Source organism: Triticum dicoccoides, chromosome 4A, assembly GCF_002162155.2.
Source record: "Triticum dicoccoides isolate Atlit2015 ecotype Zavitan chromosome 4A, WEW_v2.0, whole genome shotgun sequence".
NCBI classification, from domain to species: Eukaryota; Viridiplantae; Streptophyta; class Magnoliopsida; order Poales; family Poaceae; genus Triticum; species Triticum dicoccoides.
Genome location: NC_041386.1, coordinates 168,595,190 through 168,611,230, shown reverse-complemented (window position 1 = coordinate 168,611,230; position 16,041 = coordinate 168,595,190).

The following is a 16,041-nucleotide window of genomic DNA, read 5'->3' as shown; positions in this document are numbered from 1 at the left end:
GGAGCTGCTGCTCCTCCCGCTCCCTCGCGCGACCCCGCGCCTCGCCGGACCCGGGACACCGGCGACCGGAGCCGCTGCGCCTCCCCTGCCCGCGCCGGCCTGCCTCTCCTCCGGCCGCTTCCAACGCCGGCGACGACGAGCGAACTCCGGCGACCCCGATCCGCTACAGTGCCGCGTCGCCAGATCCGATCCGCGCTACAGTAACCCTAATTTTCGTGAGGTGGTTTTTTTTCTCTAAGTCCTGAAATTCTTGATCCAAGTTGCTCTGTTCGAGGCCCCGTAACTTTGCATCCGTAGCTCCGATTTGGACATATAGTATATCAAAATGTTCGCCTCGACGAGTACATCATTTCGTTCCATTGCATCATTTTCATTTGAGTGCATCTTGATGCTCGAAATGCAGTTAGAAGGAGGCTTCGTGAGTTAATTGTCAGATCTGCTAGTTCATCTTAGACTTTTGTCATTTTTGCCATGATTATTGTGTGCATGATATGCGTGTGAGTCCTTCATATGTTTTGTTAAGGATTTTGTCTTCTTTCCAGAGGTGCAACCCATGCATTTTTAGGATGTGTGTGGTGACTTGTGCAAGCTTGCAAAGTGAGGCACCCGGTGAATCTGTTTTCAGAGACTTTGTAGTTTTCACTAAGTCTGGAATTATTTAGTTCATGATCCCATATGTTCATCTTGTTTCCTAGTGATCCGTGCCTCTTTTGAGGATCATCAGTAAAGGAGTTTTGTTAATCATGTTATGCTCTATCCATCCGTGTCTTTATTTACAATTATGGAGCACCCTAGCTTGGGTCAATCGAGCTCTACTTTTGCTTTGTTGTGAATCTGGGCAGATCGTCAACTCGTTTGCGATTTTGCCGATGCTATTGTAGTTGATCCGTGCATGCTATGCCATTGTTCTTGCCATGTCTAGCTAGCATTGTGTGCCTTTTTAATGTATGTATGCTTGCCTTGCCATGACTTGCACCGTAGTGAGTGCGTCGAGCTCGTTTACATGCCTTCGTGAGTTCTATTTCAGCATGTCTCAGTTTTCACCAAGCCTGAAAACTGATTGTGTTTTAGCTATGTTCGTGTGCCCATTAGTATATTTTGTGATCCCTTTTGGCCCCAGGTCACTTTGGGTCTTTTGTTAAGCTTGTTGAGTAGCTCCATGCCATGTTCTTAGTTGTCTTAATCAGATCATGTATCATGTTGTTTTGCTGCTCCGAAGAGGGCTTCGTGATCTGAAATTTCAGACAAGTGTTAATTTCACTAAGTCTGGAATCTGTTTTGCATTTGCGTTTTTGCCATGCTTGTTTGAACCTCATAATGGATGAATTGGCCGTGGCTCAGTGCTACTCTTTTGTTAAGCATCTTGTGTGCATCCCTGCCATGTATTTTGTTGTCATGTTTGGGTGCTGTAGCATGTTCATCTCATTGCATTTAGATGCCTACTTGCTGTAAATTGCAGACCGGTGTCATTCTTTAAACGCTTGCCATTTCCAAACCGTAACTCCGATTCCGATGATCTTTATATCGTTTTCAAGCGATTTCATCTCATCTTTCCAGTGGCACCCTTGGAATTCCAAGTTGAGGCCAAGTTCATGCATTCCCTGTCATATCTTGCATTTTGCATCCCGCATCGCATCCCGCATAGCATATCATCATTGCATCATGACGTTTGATCCTTGCACGTGGTTGATTGTATCCTTGTTGCTTGTTTGTCTTGTTTGGGTAGAGCCGGGAGACGAGTTCGCTACCAAGGAGCCCGTTGAGTTTGCTTGTGAGGATCCAGTCAACTCTGATAACTGTGCAGGCAAGATGATCATACCCTCGAAATCACTACTATCTTTGCTATGCTAGTTTGCTCGCTCTTGCTATGCCAATGCTACGATGCCTACCTTTTTGCTTGTCAGCCTCCCAATTGCCATGTCAAACCTCTAACCCACCTTGTCCTAGCAAACCGTTGATTGGCTATGTTACCGCTTTGCTCAGCCCCTCTTATAGCGTTGCTAGTTGCAGGTGAAGATTGGAGGCCGTTCCTTGTTGGAACATTTATTTACTTGTTGGGATGTCATTATATTGCTATGTTATCTTAATGCATCTATATACTTGGTAAAGGGTGGAAGGCTCGGCCTCTCGCCTAGTGTTTTGTTCCACTCTTGCCGCCCTAGTTTCCGTCATATCGGTGTTATGTTCCCGGATTTTGCGTTCCTTACGCGGTTGGGTTATAATGGGAACCCCTTGATATTTAGCCTTGATTAAAGCTTGTCTAGCAATGCCCAACCTTGGTTTTACCATTTGCCACCTAGCCTTTTCTTTCCCTTGGGTTCTGCAGACTCAAGGGTCATCTTATTTTACCCCCGGGCCAGTGCTCCTCTGAGTGTTGGTCCAAACTAGAGCCCCTTGCAGCGCCACCTCGGGGAAACTCGAGGGCTGGTTTTAGTTGTACGGATTGCTTATCTGAGTGTGCCCTGAGAAAGAGATATGTGTAGTTCCTATCGGGATTTGTCGGCACATTCGGGCGGTGTTGCTGGTCTTGTTTTAACATGTCGAATTGTCTTGTTGTACCGGGTTACCGAGTCTGATCGGTGTGTCTCGGGTGGAGGTCTATTCCTTCGTTGACCGTGAGAGCTTGTCATGGGATAAGTTGGGACTCCCCTGCAGGGATTGAAATTTCGAAAGCCGTGCCCGCGGTTATGGGCAGATGGGAATTTGTTAATGTCCGGTTGTAGATAACTTGAACCTTAATTAATTAAAATGAATCAACTGAGTGTGTTACCGTGATGGCCTCTTCTCGGCGGAGTCCGGGAAGTGGACACGATGCTGGAGTAATGTTTGCGCAGGCTGTTCTCTAGTTTCTCGCTCGTGCTTTGCCTCCTCTTCTCGCTCTCTTTTGCGAATAAGATAGCCACCATATATGCTAGCCGCTTACTGCAGCTCCACATATATTTGCCCTACCATTCCTATAAGCTTAAATAGTCTTGATCGCGAGGGTGCGAGATTGCTGAGTCCCTGTGGCTCACAGATACTATAACTCCAGATGCAGGTCCAGGTGATTCTGCTCCAGGTGACGAGTACGAGCTCAAGTGGGAGTTCGACGAGGACTCTCAGCGTTACTACGTGTCTTTTCCTGATGATCAGTAGTGGTGCCTAGTTGGGGTTCGATTCAGGGCCTTGTCGCATGTTGGGTTCTTTTCTATTCTGGCGCCATAGTTGGGCCATGAGTGTTTGTATGATGGATGTTATTTATGTACTTTGATGTGACGTGGCGAGTGTAAGCCAACTATGTTCCTTCCCCTTTTATTATGTATTGCATGGGATGTTGTAATGATTGCCTAACTTGCGACATTGCTTTCAATGCGGTTATGCCTCTAAGTCGTGCCTCGACACGTGAGAGCTATAGCCGCATCGAGGGCGTTACAGGAAACTACAACTGTTGAAGACTCTGAAGAATTTCCCGATCAGTATGACTAGGAAGACTACCCTTATGGAACTTGGCAGGCTACGGAAACTGTCAATACCCGAGATCAAGGTGTGTTGGAGAAAGACCAGAACATGGAGCATTAGAACTCAAAGTTTTTGTAAATAAAACTCCAAGCCAGGAGATATCAATTATGGAATGAAAGCTCATGGCAGTAACATGGGCATAGACATGCCTAACCATGGAGTTATCGCCGCTTATGCTCTTATCACCGTGTCGAGTTAAGCATGCATTTCTTCGGAAGGAATAGATGGTAGAAGGCTGATGGAGCACCTATCAGCAAGAGAGGAAGTTTTAATCTTAGTTGGTGTATCACCAGGATCTGGAGTATTACATCAAGGATTTTAAGATGGACATGCAGGAAGCCGTATTTGACGAGAAAGCATTTCATGAAGAACTTAGGAGCAAGAAGCTGAAGTAGCCAAGCTAGCGAAATAAAACCTTGAGAAACAGGAGATTCGTCAGGAACTGAAGGATAGTAGGACCATGGTTCATGCCAAGGATGTTGAAACCCAGAAGTTTGGAACGCCACTCCAGAAATATTAAAGGACGTCACAAGAGACTTCGCGTCAATAGAGATGATCTGGCAAAAGAATTTGTGAAAGACAAGCACAATCAGAAGAAGTCATCAGAGACATGAACAAGACTTGAAGAGTTTGGCGATGTTGACTTTTAGAAGACCAAACCCCAGTTATATCCCTACGTTAGATGCGACGATTGTGAGCTGTCATTTGTTTGATGTTTTTCCGACAGCCACAGATAAAAATCTGTCTTTTCAAAACCATTGTTTGTATTGTGTGCATCCCTCTCCCTCTCTCTCATCTCACCCCAAAACCCTTGGACCGAATAGAGGATGAATGGAGATGGGCTTGTATTTACTGGACCGATGAGTCAATTGGAGACAGACCGATGGATTCAGAACATGGAGGATCACATGGAAAATAACCCTATAGCCGGAAATGATATGACCAAGCATGCACTTTAGTGCTTTGAAAGAGGTGCTGCTACTTGGTGGAGGATATACCAAACAATGAATGGATGGCAAGGAGTAACCACTTGGAAAGAATTTAAGTTGACTCTGCAAAGATCGCATCTTGTGCCCCAGAAGTTGAAGCCTTATGGAAAGGATATGAAGAAACCTTGTGCCTACAAGCTTTGTGGAGAAATAGGACACAAGCATAAAGAAAACAAGGACGAATACTCTCATAAGCGGAGGATTACCAAAGGAGTTAGTCGAGGATCTCAGGGAACTTCGGTTGGAGATTGTTCCCAAAGGTTTTGTTGTAGCAATGGAAGTTCAGTCTACATTGTTGGGAAAGATCCGTGAAGCTCAGAAGGATGATAAAGAGATTGCTGAGGTAAAAGAGAGGGTGAGCAAAGGAAAGGCCAAAGGTTTTCGTAAGGATGAGAACGACACCTTATGGTTCGAGGACCGTGTATATGTGCCCAATAATGCAAAGATCGGGAAGTTAATACTTCAGGAGGCTCATGACTCACCATACTCGATTCGCCCTGGAAACACCAAGATGAATTTGGATTTGAAGGAGCGTTTCTGGTGGACTGGTATGAAGAAGGATATTGCGGAGTATGTAGTCGTAGGTGATGTATGCCAGAGAGTAAAGGCAGAGCATCAGAAGCCAGCAGGATTACTACAGCCTATGTCGATACCCGAATGGAAGTGGGATAAGCTTGGCATGGGTTTCATTCCCGAATTTCCCAGAACCCGATCGGGATATGATTCTATGTGGGTAGTAGCTGATTCGCTTTACCAAAGTGGATCACTTTATCCAAGTGAAAACAACCTATACAAGTGCGAAGTTGGCCAAGATATATATGACCAGGATCGTATGTCTGCATGGAGTTCCGAGGACCATCGTATCAGATAGAGGAACACAGTTTACCTCAAAGTTTTGGAATCAGCTCCACCAGACTTTGGGTACTAGGCTAGACTTCAGTACAGCCTTTCATCCACAGACAGATGGATAGACCAAGAGAGTCAATCAGATTCTGGAGGACATGCTGAGAGCGTGTGCGCTAAATTATGGATCTAGTAGGGATGATAATCTACCTTACGCAGAGTTCTCATACAACAACAGTTACCAAGCCAGTTTGAAGATGGCCCCTTTTGAAGCTTTGTATGGGAGAAGGAGCCAGACACCGTTGATGTGGGATGAAGTTGGAGACCGTCAGTTGTTTGGACCAAATGTGATCAAGGAGTCATGGCACTACCTCAGCCGTTGCCCAAAAATAAAACCTTGAGACTTGTCAGAAGTAATATGTTTCTACTGTAATGAAGCAGGGCACTCTACCAGAGATTGTCCCAAAGAGAAGGAGCCTTGAGCTAGAGTTTGCAAGAAAGAAATGTAGCAGTAGAAGTAGTGGGAACAACTCTTTTGTATTGAGGTGTTGAGTTGAGGCATGTAAAGGAAATGCAGGAGATGATAATAAGTTGAGAATCAATAAATTTAGCATCGTTAGTACTGATTTGGATTTTATGAGTTGTTACTCTATGAAGAAAGATTTTGACCATTTTCGAGGATATGAGAAATATGGTCTATGGAAGATTGAAGAATTTTAAGGGTGGTAGTACCCTGTGAGGAGATTTGAACCTTGGAAAGGATAATGATGTTCCACGGAGTGGACTTCATAAGTATGAGTTTTGTCTCGATATGTGGGGTATCCCCTGAAGTATGAAGAGATGAAGTGTTATTGGATATAAAGGAGATATGATGTTGGTATTATGGAATGATTATAACTCCAGGATGAGTCTGAGTAATCATGTCTTAGTTTGGAACCAGTAGAAGGAAGGAAGACAGTACAATTGGATGGATTTAAGAATACTAGGAAGTTGGAATAATGATCAGTTGCCTGATGATAAGTTCAAGGACTACAAGTGATGAGATGGGCCATAACCCACATGCCCCAGGACCTGCCAAGAAGCAAGCACATTCTTGCTGAAGGAAAAACCCTGGAAGAGGATATGCCTTTATCAATAGACGATCTTATAGGAGTTTACGCAAACCTGAGAGTTGTGATGGAACGATAGATGTTTGTTTGGCTTGCAGAATCCATGGAATTATCCGAACTTAGTTCGTCGACAAGAGAAATTCTGCAATGCTTGTGAGGATGACCGAGGGTTAGAATGCGAGATTCGCTAAACCATCTACAAGGTAATGATTTGGGTGCGGGATGGATTGATCACCATACCGACTTACTCTTATTATTCGCCTTGCTATATGGGATGGTAAATCTGAGTGACTTACCTATAGTAGAGAGACGACGATCAAAACCTTGTTTAAGCCTTAGAATGGTATAGGTATTTTTCCCTTGTACAAGGCAGTTTTTGCCAACCGTAGGTTACACGGTGAGGATCAACCCAGACCCATTTCCTTCAGGAGAAACCATACATTGTTGACCGCCATGAGATATCGATAATTTTTTTTAGTATTGGCGCCAGACCCATCAGCTATGAAGACCCAATCTCGGAATAACCTTACCAAGATGAAAGGACAGAAGAATTGTGGTAAAGGTTATGCCACTACCGGAAGAGCCAGAGAATGAATTTGTTGGGGAACGTAGTAATTTCAAAAAAAATTCCTACGCACACGCAAGATCATGGTGATGCATAGCAATGAGAGGGGAGAGTGTTGTCTACGTACACTCGTAGACCGTTCGCAGAAGCGTTATATCAACGCGGTTGATGTAGTCGTACGTCTTCACGTCCGACCGATCCAAGTACTGAAAGCACGACACCTCCGAGTTCTGCACACGTTCGGCTCGGTGACGTCCTCGCCTTCTCGATCCAGCAAGAGGGGCAAAGTAGTAGATGAGTTCCGGCAGCACGGCGGCGTGGTGACGGTGTTGGTGAAGAACAATCTCCGCGGGGCTTCGCGTAAGCACTACGAAAACTATGACGGAGGATAAACTAGAGGGGACGAGGTTGCCGGCACACGTCTTGGTGTTTCTTGATGTGTCTTGGGTGCTAGCCCTACCCCTCTATTTATATGTTGAGCCTTGGGGTCGAAACTTGGAGTAAAAGCCTCCACAAAGTCAGTTTCACTCGAAAGGCAAGAGTCCTTCTCGGACTCCAGGGCCAGACGCCAGGGTTCCCGGCGTCTGGACCCAGACGCCAGGGACCCTGGCGTCTGGCCCCTGGACTCCGCAAACTTCCTTTTGCGCTTTCCAAAAACCTTGTGGGCTTTCCCCTTTGGCCCAAATAAAGTGTTCTCGTACCCAAACATTTCGGGAAACATCCGGAACCCCTTCCGGTGATTTTCGGAACCCTTCCGGTGACCAAACACTATTATCCCATATATCAAACTTTATCTCCGGACCATTCCGGAGTTCCTCGTCATGTCCGTGATCTCATCCCGGACTCCGAACAACATTCGGTCATCAACATACATAACTCATATAGTACTATATCGTCAACAAACGTTAAGCGTGCGGACCCTACGGGTTCGATAACTATGTAGACATGACTGAGACACCTCTTTGGTCAATAACCAATAGTGGGACCTGGATGCCCATATTGGCTCCTACATATTCTACGAAGATCTTTATCGGTCAGACCGCATAACAACATATGTTGTTCCCTTTGTCATCAGTATGTTACTTGCCTGAGATTCGATCGTCGGTATCTCAATACCTAGTTCAATCTCGTTACCGGCAAGTCTCTTTTACTCGTTCCATAATACATCATCCCGCAACTAACTCATTAGTTGCAATGCTTGCAAAGCTTATAGTAATGTGGATTACCGAGTGGGCCTAGAGATACCTCTCCGACAATCGGAGTGACAAATCCTAATCTCGAAATACGCCAACCCAACAAGTACCTTTGGAGACACCTGTAGAGCACCTTTATAATCACCCAGTTACGTTGTGACGTTTGGTGGCACACAAAGTGTTCCTTCGGTAAACGGGAGTTGCATAATCTCATAGTCATAGGAACATGTATAAGTCATGAAGAAAGCAATAGCAACAAACTAAATGATCAAGTGCTAAGCTAACAGAATGGGCCAAGTCAATCACATCATTCTCCTAATGATGTGATCCTGTTTAATCAAATGACAACTCATGTCTATGGTTTGGAAACTTAACCATCTTTGATCAATGAGCTAGTCAAGTAGAGGCATACTAGTGACACTCTGTTTGTCTATGTATTCACACATGTATTATGTTTTCCGGTTAATACAATTCTAGCATGAATAATAAAAATTTATCATGAAATAAGGAAATAAATAATAATGTTATTATTGCCTCTAGGGCATATTTCCTTCAGAATTATCCTGAAGATCTGAGAAGACCGACACTGTTAACAATATGGATGAAGTATATGAGTTTTGATGGAACCGTAACCATGCTTCTAAGGGTGGTAGCACCCGAGACCCCCTCCTACGACAATCAATGGATTTTGAGGAGACCCCAAACCTAACTTATTTCTTTCTAGCCTCTCCAAATATCGAGGACGAGATTCATTTTAAGGGTGGTAGGTTTGTAACATCCCAAAATTCTAAATTTTGGAATGTTATATTAAATAGATAGATTTGATTGATTGTTTGATTGATTGACTGAAAGTGAGTGAATTCGAACTTTTTGAAAGTTAAATGAGAGGGAATAAAAGGACTTTCCCAAACTTTCATTTTTTGCTTTGATGATCTCCGTGAATTCAAATTCTTTTCATCACAAAACCATGGAGAGAAGATGACATGACTTCTTCCATTTATTTAAATGAAAAGGGTTTATGAAAATATTTGAATGTCATTTGAAAATATTTTTCCAATTCAGAAACTTCAAGCAACTCAATGATTTTCATGAGAGAAGATAAAATGACTTCTTCAAAACATATGAAATATGAGTTGGGAGTTTAAAAAGATCAAATTTAATGTCCTTTTGAAATTATTTTCAATTTGGAGTTATTTGAGTTTTATTCAAATTATTTTTCTCCAAAAATAAAATACATGGAAATTAGGGTAAAATGCTTCCCTACATAAAAAAATTGGAGAAAAATAAACTTGAAATCACTTTGGTTTTTTAAATGATTTTTATTGGATTTTAGTAGGGCAGCAACACTCTTTAAATTATTTGAATTTCTCTCAATCTTATATGACTTCACAAAAATGCTCACGTTGTAGAAAATCTTTTTCTGAAAATTTTGATATATAATATGCCTATATATAATTTTATTTTTATTTTCGTTATTCTGTTTTTCCTTTTCTGTTTCTATTAAGAAAAAAACTACGCGTGCGCCTGGAACTACCCGCCGCCCACATGCGTAGCATAGCAGCAGGCCAGCCCATTTTTCTTTTGTTTTCTTTTGTTTTTTTTATTTTCATTAATGTTTTTTTAAACAAACTTCAGAAAAAAATAGACTTCGAAAAAGAAAAAAACTGCAGCCCGTGTACGCGCGCGGCCGGCCGAGGCCTTTAGGCCCGTGCGAGGCGTTAGCCTTTTTTTTCTTTGTTTCGTATATTTTCGTCTATATTTAGTACCACATTGCCTAGCCTTTGACCCTTAAACCTGTTTTCCACCTATAAATATAAACCCATAAAGCCTCCAAAAATCATCCGATTCGGGTTAAATCAATATTTTGGTTTGACTAGATTCATTTAAAAAAAATATTTCTCCTCTCCGACGCGACTTCTGAAAATTGTCTTTTCTCTTCAAAGTCGTATTTTCTCTGCCTTATAAAGGTATCTTTCTTTGTTTTTTATACTTCCATAGTTTATTATTTCTATACTAATAAGATAGAATAATTAGATTATCAATTAGTCTACGTATTTATACATTAGACCTTAGCCGTAGCTATTTTTCTTCCATAAAACAGCTTGGCCCTGATTTTTCAAATAGCCATAACTTTTCACTCGTTTATCAAAATTACATGAAACCAGCGCCTATAGCTTTGTCTTGTTTTCACCTATCCAGTGAACCTGTCACATCAACCGTTTGAAATTTTCAAATTTTCAAATTTGTTTAGATTCATATTCAAACTTCTTTTGAATATAACTTGAGTTTCGTAACTCCGATTTAGTTGATTCTTTTTGCAAATCGAAGCTCTTGACCTAAACTTTATGATAAGGCCAAATTCACATAGTTTTGGTACTGTTAGAAATTGTTTTATGTTGCAAGAGTTATTTGATTGGTTTTGATGTTTTTCGAATTGTCTTCTTCGTTCTTCCCGATCTTCTGAGTGATTGCTTATGTGTGGTTACTATTGCTTGCTCACGATAGATTGAACGGAGTGTGACGAGTAGAACTATCAGGAGTTATGAGTGCGAATCATCTTCATCAACCGTACAAGGCAAGTTCACACTTTGATCATACTTTTCATTACCCAGTTTTTATGCATTAGTTTCAACCCTCAAACATTGCATGGTTAGGATGTCATTAACATGTGGGTTGGGAAGTAGTTGATGAGGTAGAACCTATTACCCTGTTACATTCAAACCCTTGGGAGTTACTTCTACGCGTTGCTTATATTGCTATGCTATGCTCGTAGACGTGGTTTGGGAGAGTGAAATCCATGACAGATGTGAGATTGTTCATTAATGGTTCAACTTAAGGTGGCAACTTAAATACACATTTGGGTGGATTGAGGCACTTGGAGTACCCAGTGTTGCCTGTATTTTTGGAAATCCCGGAGTACCCGTGTGATCTTCCTATGGACCGCCACCCAGGCTTAAAGGGAACTAAGATGATTCATGCTAGAAACTTCCATGTGCAGCCACAAGCTATTATGGGCTCTAGCATAGTTGAGTAAGTTACGTGAAGCTCTCGAAGAGGTGGATTAGCAGGTAGTGGGTTGTAGGTTTGGTATGGTCTGCCTGGAGTAGAGAGTTAATGTTCCTGAAAGACTGTGTCTCGGTCATCCGTTTCTCAAACACCATGTAGTGAAAGAAATCCAATGGAGGAGGTCGAGTCTTGTGGGGAAAAGTGCGCAAACCTCTGCAGAGTGTACAATCTAATCATGGTTAGCCGTGTCCCCGGTTATGGACAATTTTGAGTATCTAGTACTTGGAGTATCTTAAGTATCTCACCACATTACTTAAATAATTTGTTGGGTTATTGATGTTAATTTGGGATTGAGTTGGAGGAACCTTCTCAATATTTTCAACCAACTTTGTAGTTAAATAAATTATATTCCTTTGCAGTAGGGAAAAATTGGCTTTTCGCAAAAACATTATAACCATAGAGCTTTTCCCCTAGCCATATATGCATGTAGTGATAGATATTATTCATTATTATCCTTTGGTGTGAATTTGCCAGTACATTCAATGTACTGACCCTTTGTGGCTGCAACGTCTCATGTTGCAGGATTATCTTACGATGAGTAAGTGATACGTTAGGGTTACGATTTCTACACTCAACTTTGCCGTTGGTGTTGATGGGAATCCACAACCTTGTTGTTACTTCCGCTATTTGGATTGAGGTAATAGTATTTACGTTACTTTATACATGTGATTTACCTCTGTTATAAATCCTCGAGTATTGTGTGTGTCAGCATACCGATCCAGGGATGACACTTAAGCACAGAGACTTGACCATCTGAAGTCGGGTCGCTACATCTATCATAGTCCTTTCGATAAGTAAGAGTGTCGAACCCAACGAGGAGCAGAAGGAAATGATAAGCGGTTCGCAGAAAGTTATTTTCTGCAAGTACTGAAATAAGTGGTAACAGATAGTTTTATGATAAGATAATTTGTAATGAGCAACAAGTAACAAAAGTAAATAAGGTGCAACAAGGTGGCCCAATCCTTTTTGTAGAAAAGTACAAGCCTGGACAAACTCTTATATGATGTAAAGCGCTCCCGAGGACACATGGGAATATCGTCAAGCTAGTTTTCATCACGTTCATATGATTCGCGTTCGGTACTTTAATAATTTGGTATGTGGGTGGACCGGTGCTTGGGTACTGCCCTTACTTGGACAAGCATCCCACTTATGATTAACCTCTATTGCAAGCATCCGCAACTACAACAAAAGTATTAACGTAAACCTAACCATAGCATGAAACATATGGATCCAAATCAGCCCCTTACGAAGCAACACATAAACTAGGGTTTAAGCTTCTGTCACTCTAGCAACCCATCATCTACTTATTACTTCCCAATGCCTTCCTCTAGGCCCAAATAATGGTGAAGTGTCATGTAGTCGATGTTCGCATAACACCACTAGAGGAGAGACAACATACATCTCATCAAAATATCGAACGAATACCAAATTCACATGACTACTAATAGCAAGACTTCTCCCATGTCCTCAGGAACAAAAGTAACTACTCACAAAGCATAAACATGTTCATAATCAGAGATGTATTAATATGCATATAGTATCTGAACATATGATCTTCCACCAATTCAACCAACTAGCATCAACTACAAGGAGTAATTAACACTACTAGCAACCTACTAGCACCAATCCCGGACTTGGAGACAAGAATTGGATACAAGAGATGAACTAGGGTTTTGAGATGAGATGGTGTTGATGAAGATGTTGATGGAGATTGCCCTCTCCCGATGAGAGGAGCGTTGGTGATGACGATGGCGATGAATTCCCCCTCCGGGAGGGAAGTTTCCCTGGCAGAACAGCTTCGCCAGAGCCCTAGATTGGTTCCGCCAAGGTTCCGCCTCGTGGCGGCGGAGTTTCGTCCGAGAAGATGGCTTATGATTTTTTTCCCATCGAAAGACTTCATATAGCAGAAGATGGTCACCGGAGGGCCAGCAGGGGGACCACGAGGTAGGGGGCGCGCGAGAGGGGTGGGCAGGGTGTGGCCCCCCTGGTGAAGTTCTTGCTCTTAGTATTTTTTATATATTTGGAAAACATCTTCCGTGAAATTTCAGGACTTTTGGAGCTGTGCAGAATAGGTCTCTAATATTTTCTCCTTTTCCAGCCCAGAATCTCAGATGTCGGCATTCTCCCTCTTCATGTAAACCTTGTAAAATAAGAGAGAATAGGCATAAGTATTGTGACATAATGTGTAATAACATCCCATAATGCAATAAATATCGATATAAAAGCATGATGCAAAATGGATGTATCAACTCCCCCAAGCTTAGACCTCGCTTGTCCTCAAGCGAGAAGCCGAAATCGAAAATTATGTCCACTTGTTTAGAGATAGAGGTGTCGATAAAAATAAAATACGAACATGAGGGCATCATGATCATTCTTAGAACAACAACTTATATAATTCTTGTCATATGATTTCTTATGCTAGAGTAATAATTCAATCACAATTTCAAGTATGAATCGTAAACTTCATTGAAAACTAACAAACTATAATCTCAGTCATTGAAGCAATTGCAATTTATCATAACATAGGAAAGAGTCAATGTATAAGAGCTTTTCAGCAAGTCCACATACTCAACTATCATATAATCTTTCACAATTGCTGACACTCACGCAATACTTATGGGTATGGAGTTTTAATCGGACACAGAGAAAGATAGGGGCTTATAGTTTTGCCTCCCAATGTTTCACCTCAACGGTGATGTCAACAGTAATAGTTCATGAAAACTCACATCCAATTAGCCATATATACCAGGATCTTTCCAACATATTGTGCTTGCCAAAGGATAAAATGTAAAAAGGAAGGGTGAAGATCACCATGACTCTTATGCAATGTAGGAGATAAAAGTAAAAGATAGGCCCTTCGCAGAGGGAAGCAGAGGTTGTCATGCGCTTTTATAGTTGGATGCACAAAGTCTTAATGCAAGAGAACGTCACTTTATATTGCCACTTGTGATATGGACCTTTATTATGCAGTCTGTCGCTTTTATTACTTCCATATCACACGATCGTATAAAGTTTATTTCCTCCACACCAATCAATCATAGATATTTAGAGAGCAATTTTTATTGCTTGCACCGATGACAAGTTACTTGGAGGATCTTACTCAATCCATAGGTAGGTATGGTGGACTCTCATGGCAAAACTGGTTTAAGGGTATTTGGAAGCACAAGTAATATCTCTACTTGGTGCAATGAATTTGGCTAGCATGAGGGGGAAAGGCAAGCTCATCATGTTGGAAGATCCAAGACAATATAATTCATCTCAGATGTAAGAAAACATAACCCATTATGTTGTCTTTCTTGTCCAATGCCAACTCTTTAGCATGTCATATTTTAATGAGTGCTCACAATCATAAAAGATGTCCAAGATAGTATATTTATATGTGAAGACCTCTCTTTCTTTATTATTTCCTATTAATTGCAACGATGACCAAAACTGTGTTTGTCAACCCACAACAGCTTTTATTCATCATACTCTTTCTATGTGAGCTCATTACTCTCCATAAGACTTACATGATCTCTTTGTTTCTTTTTTATTTCTTTCTCTTTTCTTTTATTCCCTTAGGATCATGGCAAAATAATCAAGCCCTCAACTCAACACTAATCTTTATTATACAGCTCACGGACTCGATTACATAGAAGGATAATAAAGCAAAACTCACGACTAGATCATACTAAGAACTTTTATTCTACTAGATCAAGATATTACCAAAAGGATCAAACTAAGAAAAACGGTAAAGATAAAAGTGATGGTGATACGATAACGGGGCACTCCCCCAAGCTTGGCAGTTGCCAAGTGGAGTGCCCATACCCATGTGATTATGTCTCCTTTGTTGGTGAAGAAAGTGGGGATGTTGATGATGGATAGTCGCACATCTAGCGTAGGAGGTCTTCTAACTTGCGGATAATGCCCTTGAGTGCGATGATATGCTCCTTCAACAAAATATTTTCACGTGTGAGATAATTATTTTGTATACGAGCTAACTCAATCATCTTGAAAGCTTCGATTTCTGTTGGGGTAAGAAGATTGTGATCCAGTTGAAGGGTGTCTTCTCTTGCCGGAACTTGGTCCTCCATGGCCTTCTTGATCCCTTCATCCTTGTTGATCTCCATGGGTTCTTCTCCTCTCTTCAGCTCTGTCTTCATTAGCCAAGCATCGTTTCCCTCATGGTTGGAGGAGGAGGGAGATGACATAGTGCCTGGCCTTGACAACCCGGACAGAAAACAGCTTGAAACAAAGACATGAGATTTTTGCGTGATACGGGAGTCAAAACCCCCAAGAGGTTATATAATGAATTTTTACCGACCAAAATACGTGTCGTGTACGAAAACGGAGTCCGGAGAGCACATGAGGTGCCCACGAGGTAGGGGGGCGCCCCCAGTAGGGTAGGGCGCGCCCTCCACCTTCGTGGAGCCCTCGTGTCCTTCCCGGACTGCTGCTTATTTTTCTATTTTTCTAAATATTCCAAAACGGAGAAATATTGCCTTAAAAACTGTTTTGGAGTTGGTTTACTTACCGTACCACATACCTATTCCTTTCCGGAGTCTGAAATGTTCCGGAAAGTGTCCCTTATGTATTCCTCTGGGGTTACGGTTTCAATAACATTGGTTTCAACATTTATGGGATTACCTGAAATATAATGTTTGATTCTTTGACCGTTCACCACTTTGGGATTTGTGCCTTCGAAGTTGTTGATTTTTATGGCACTGGAACGATAGACCTCCTCGATAACGTAAGGACCTTCCCATTTAGAGAGGAGTTTTCCTAAAAAAAATCTTAAA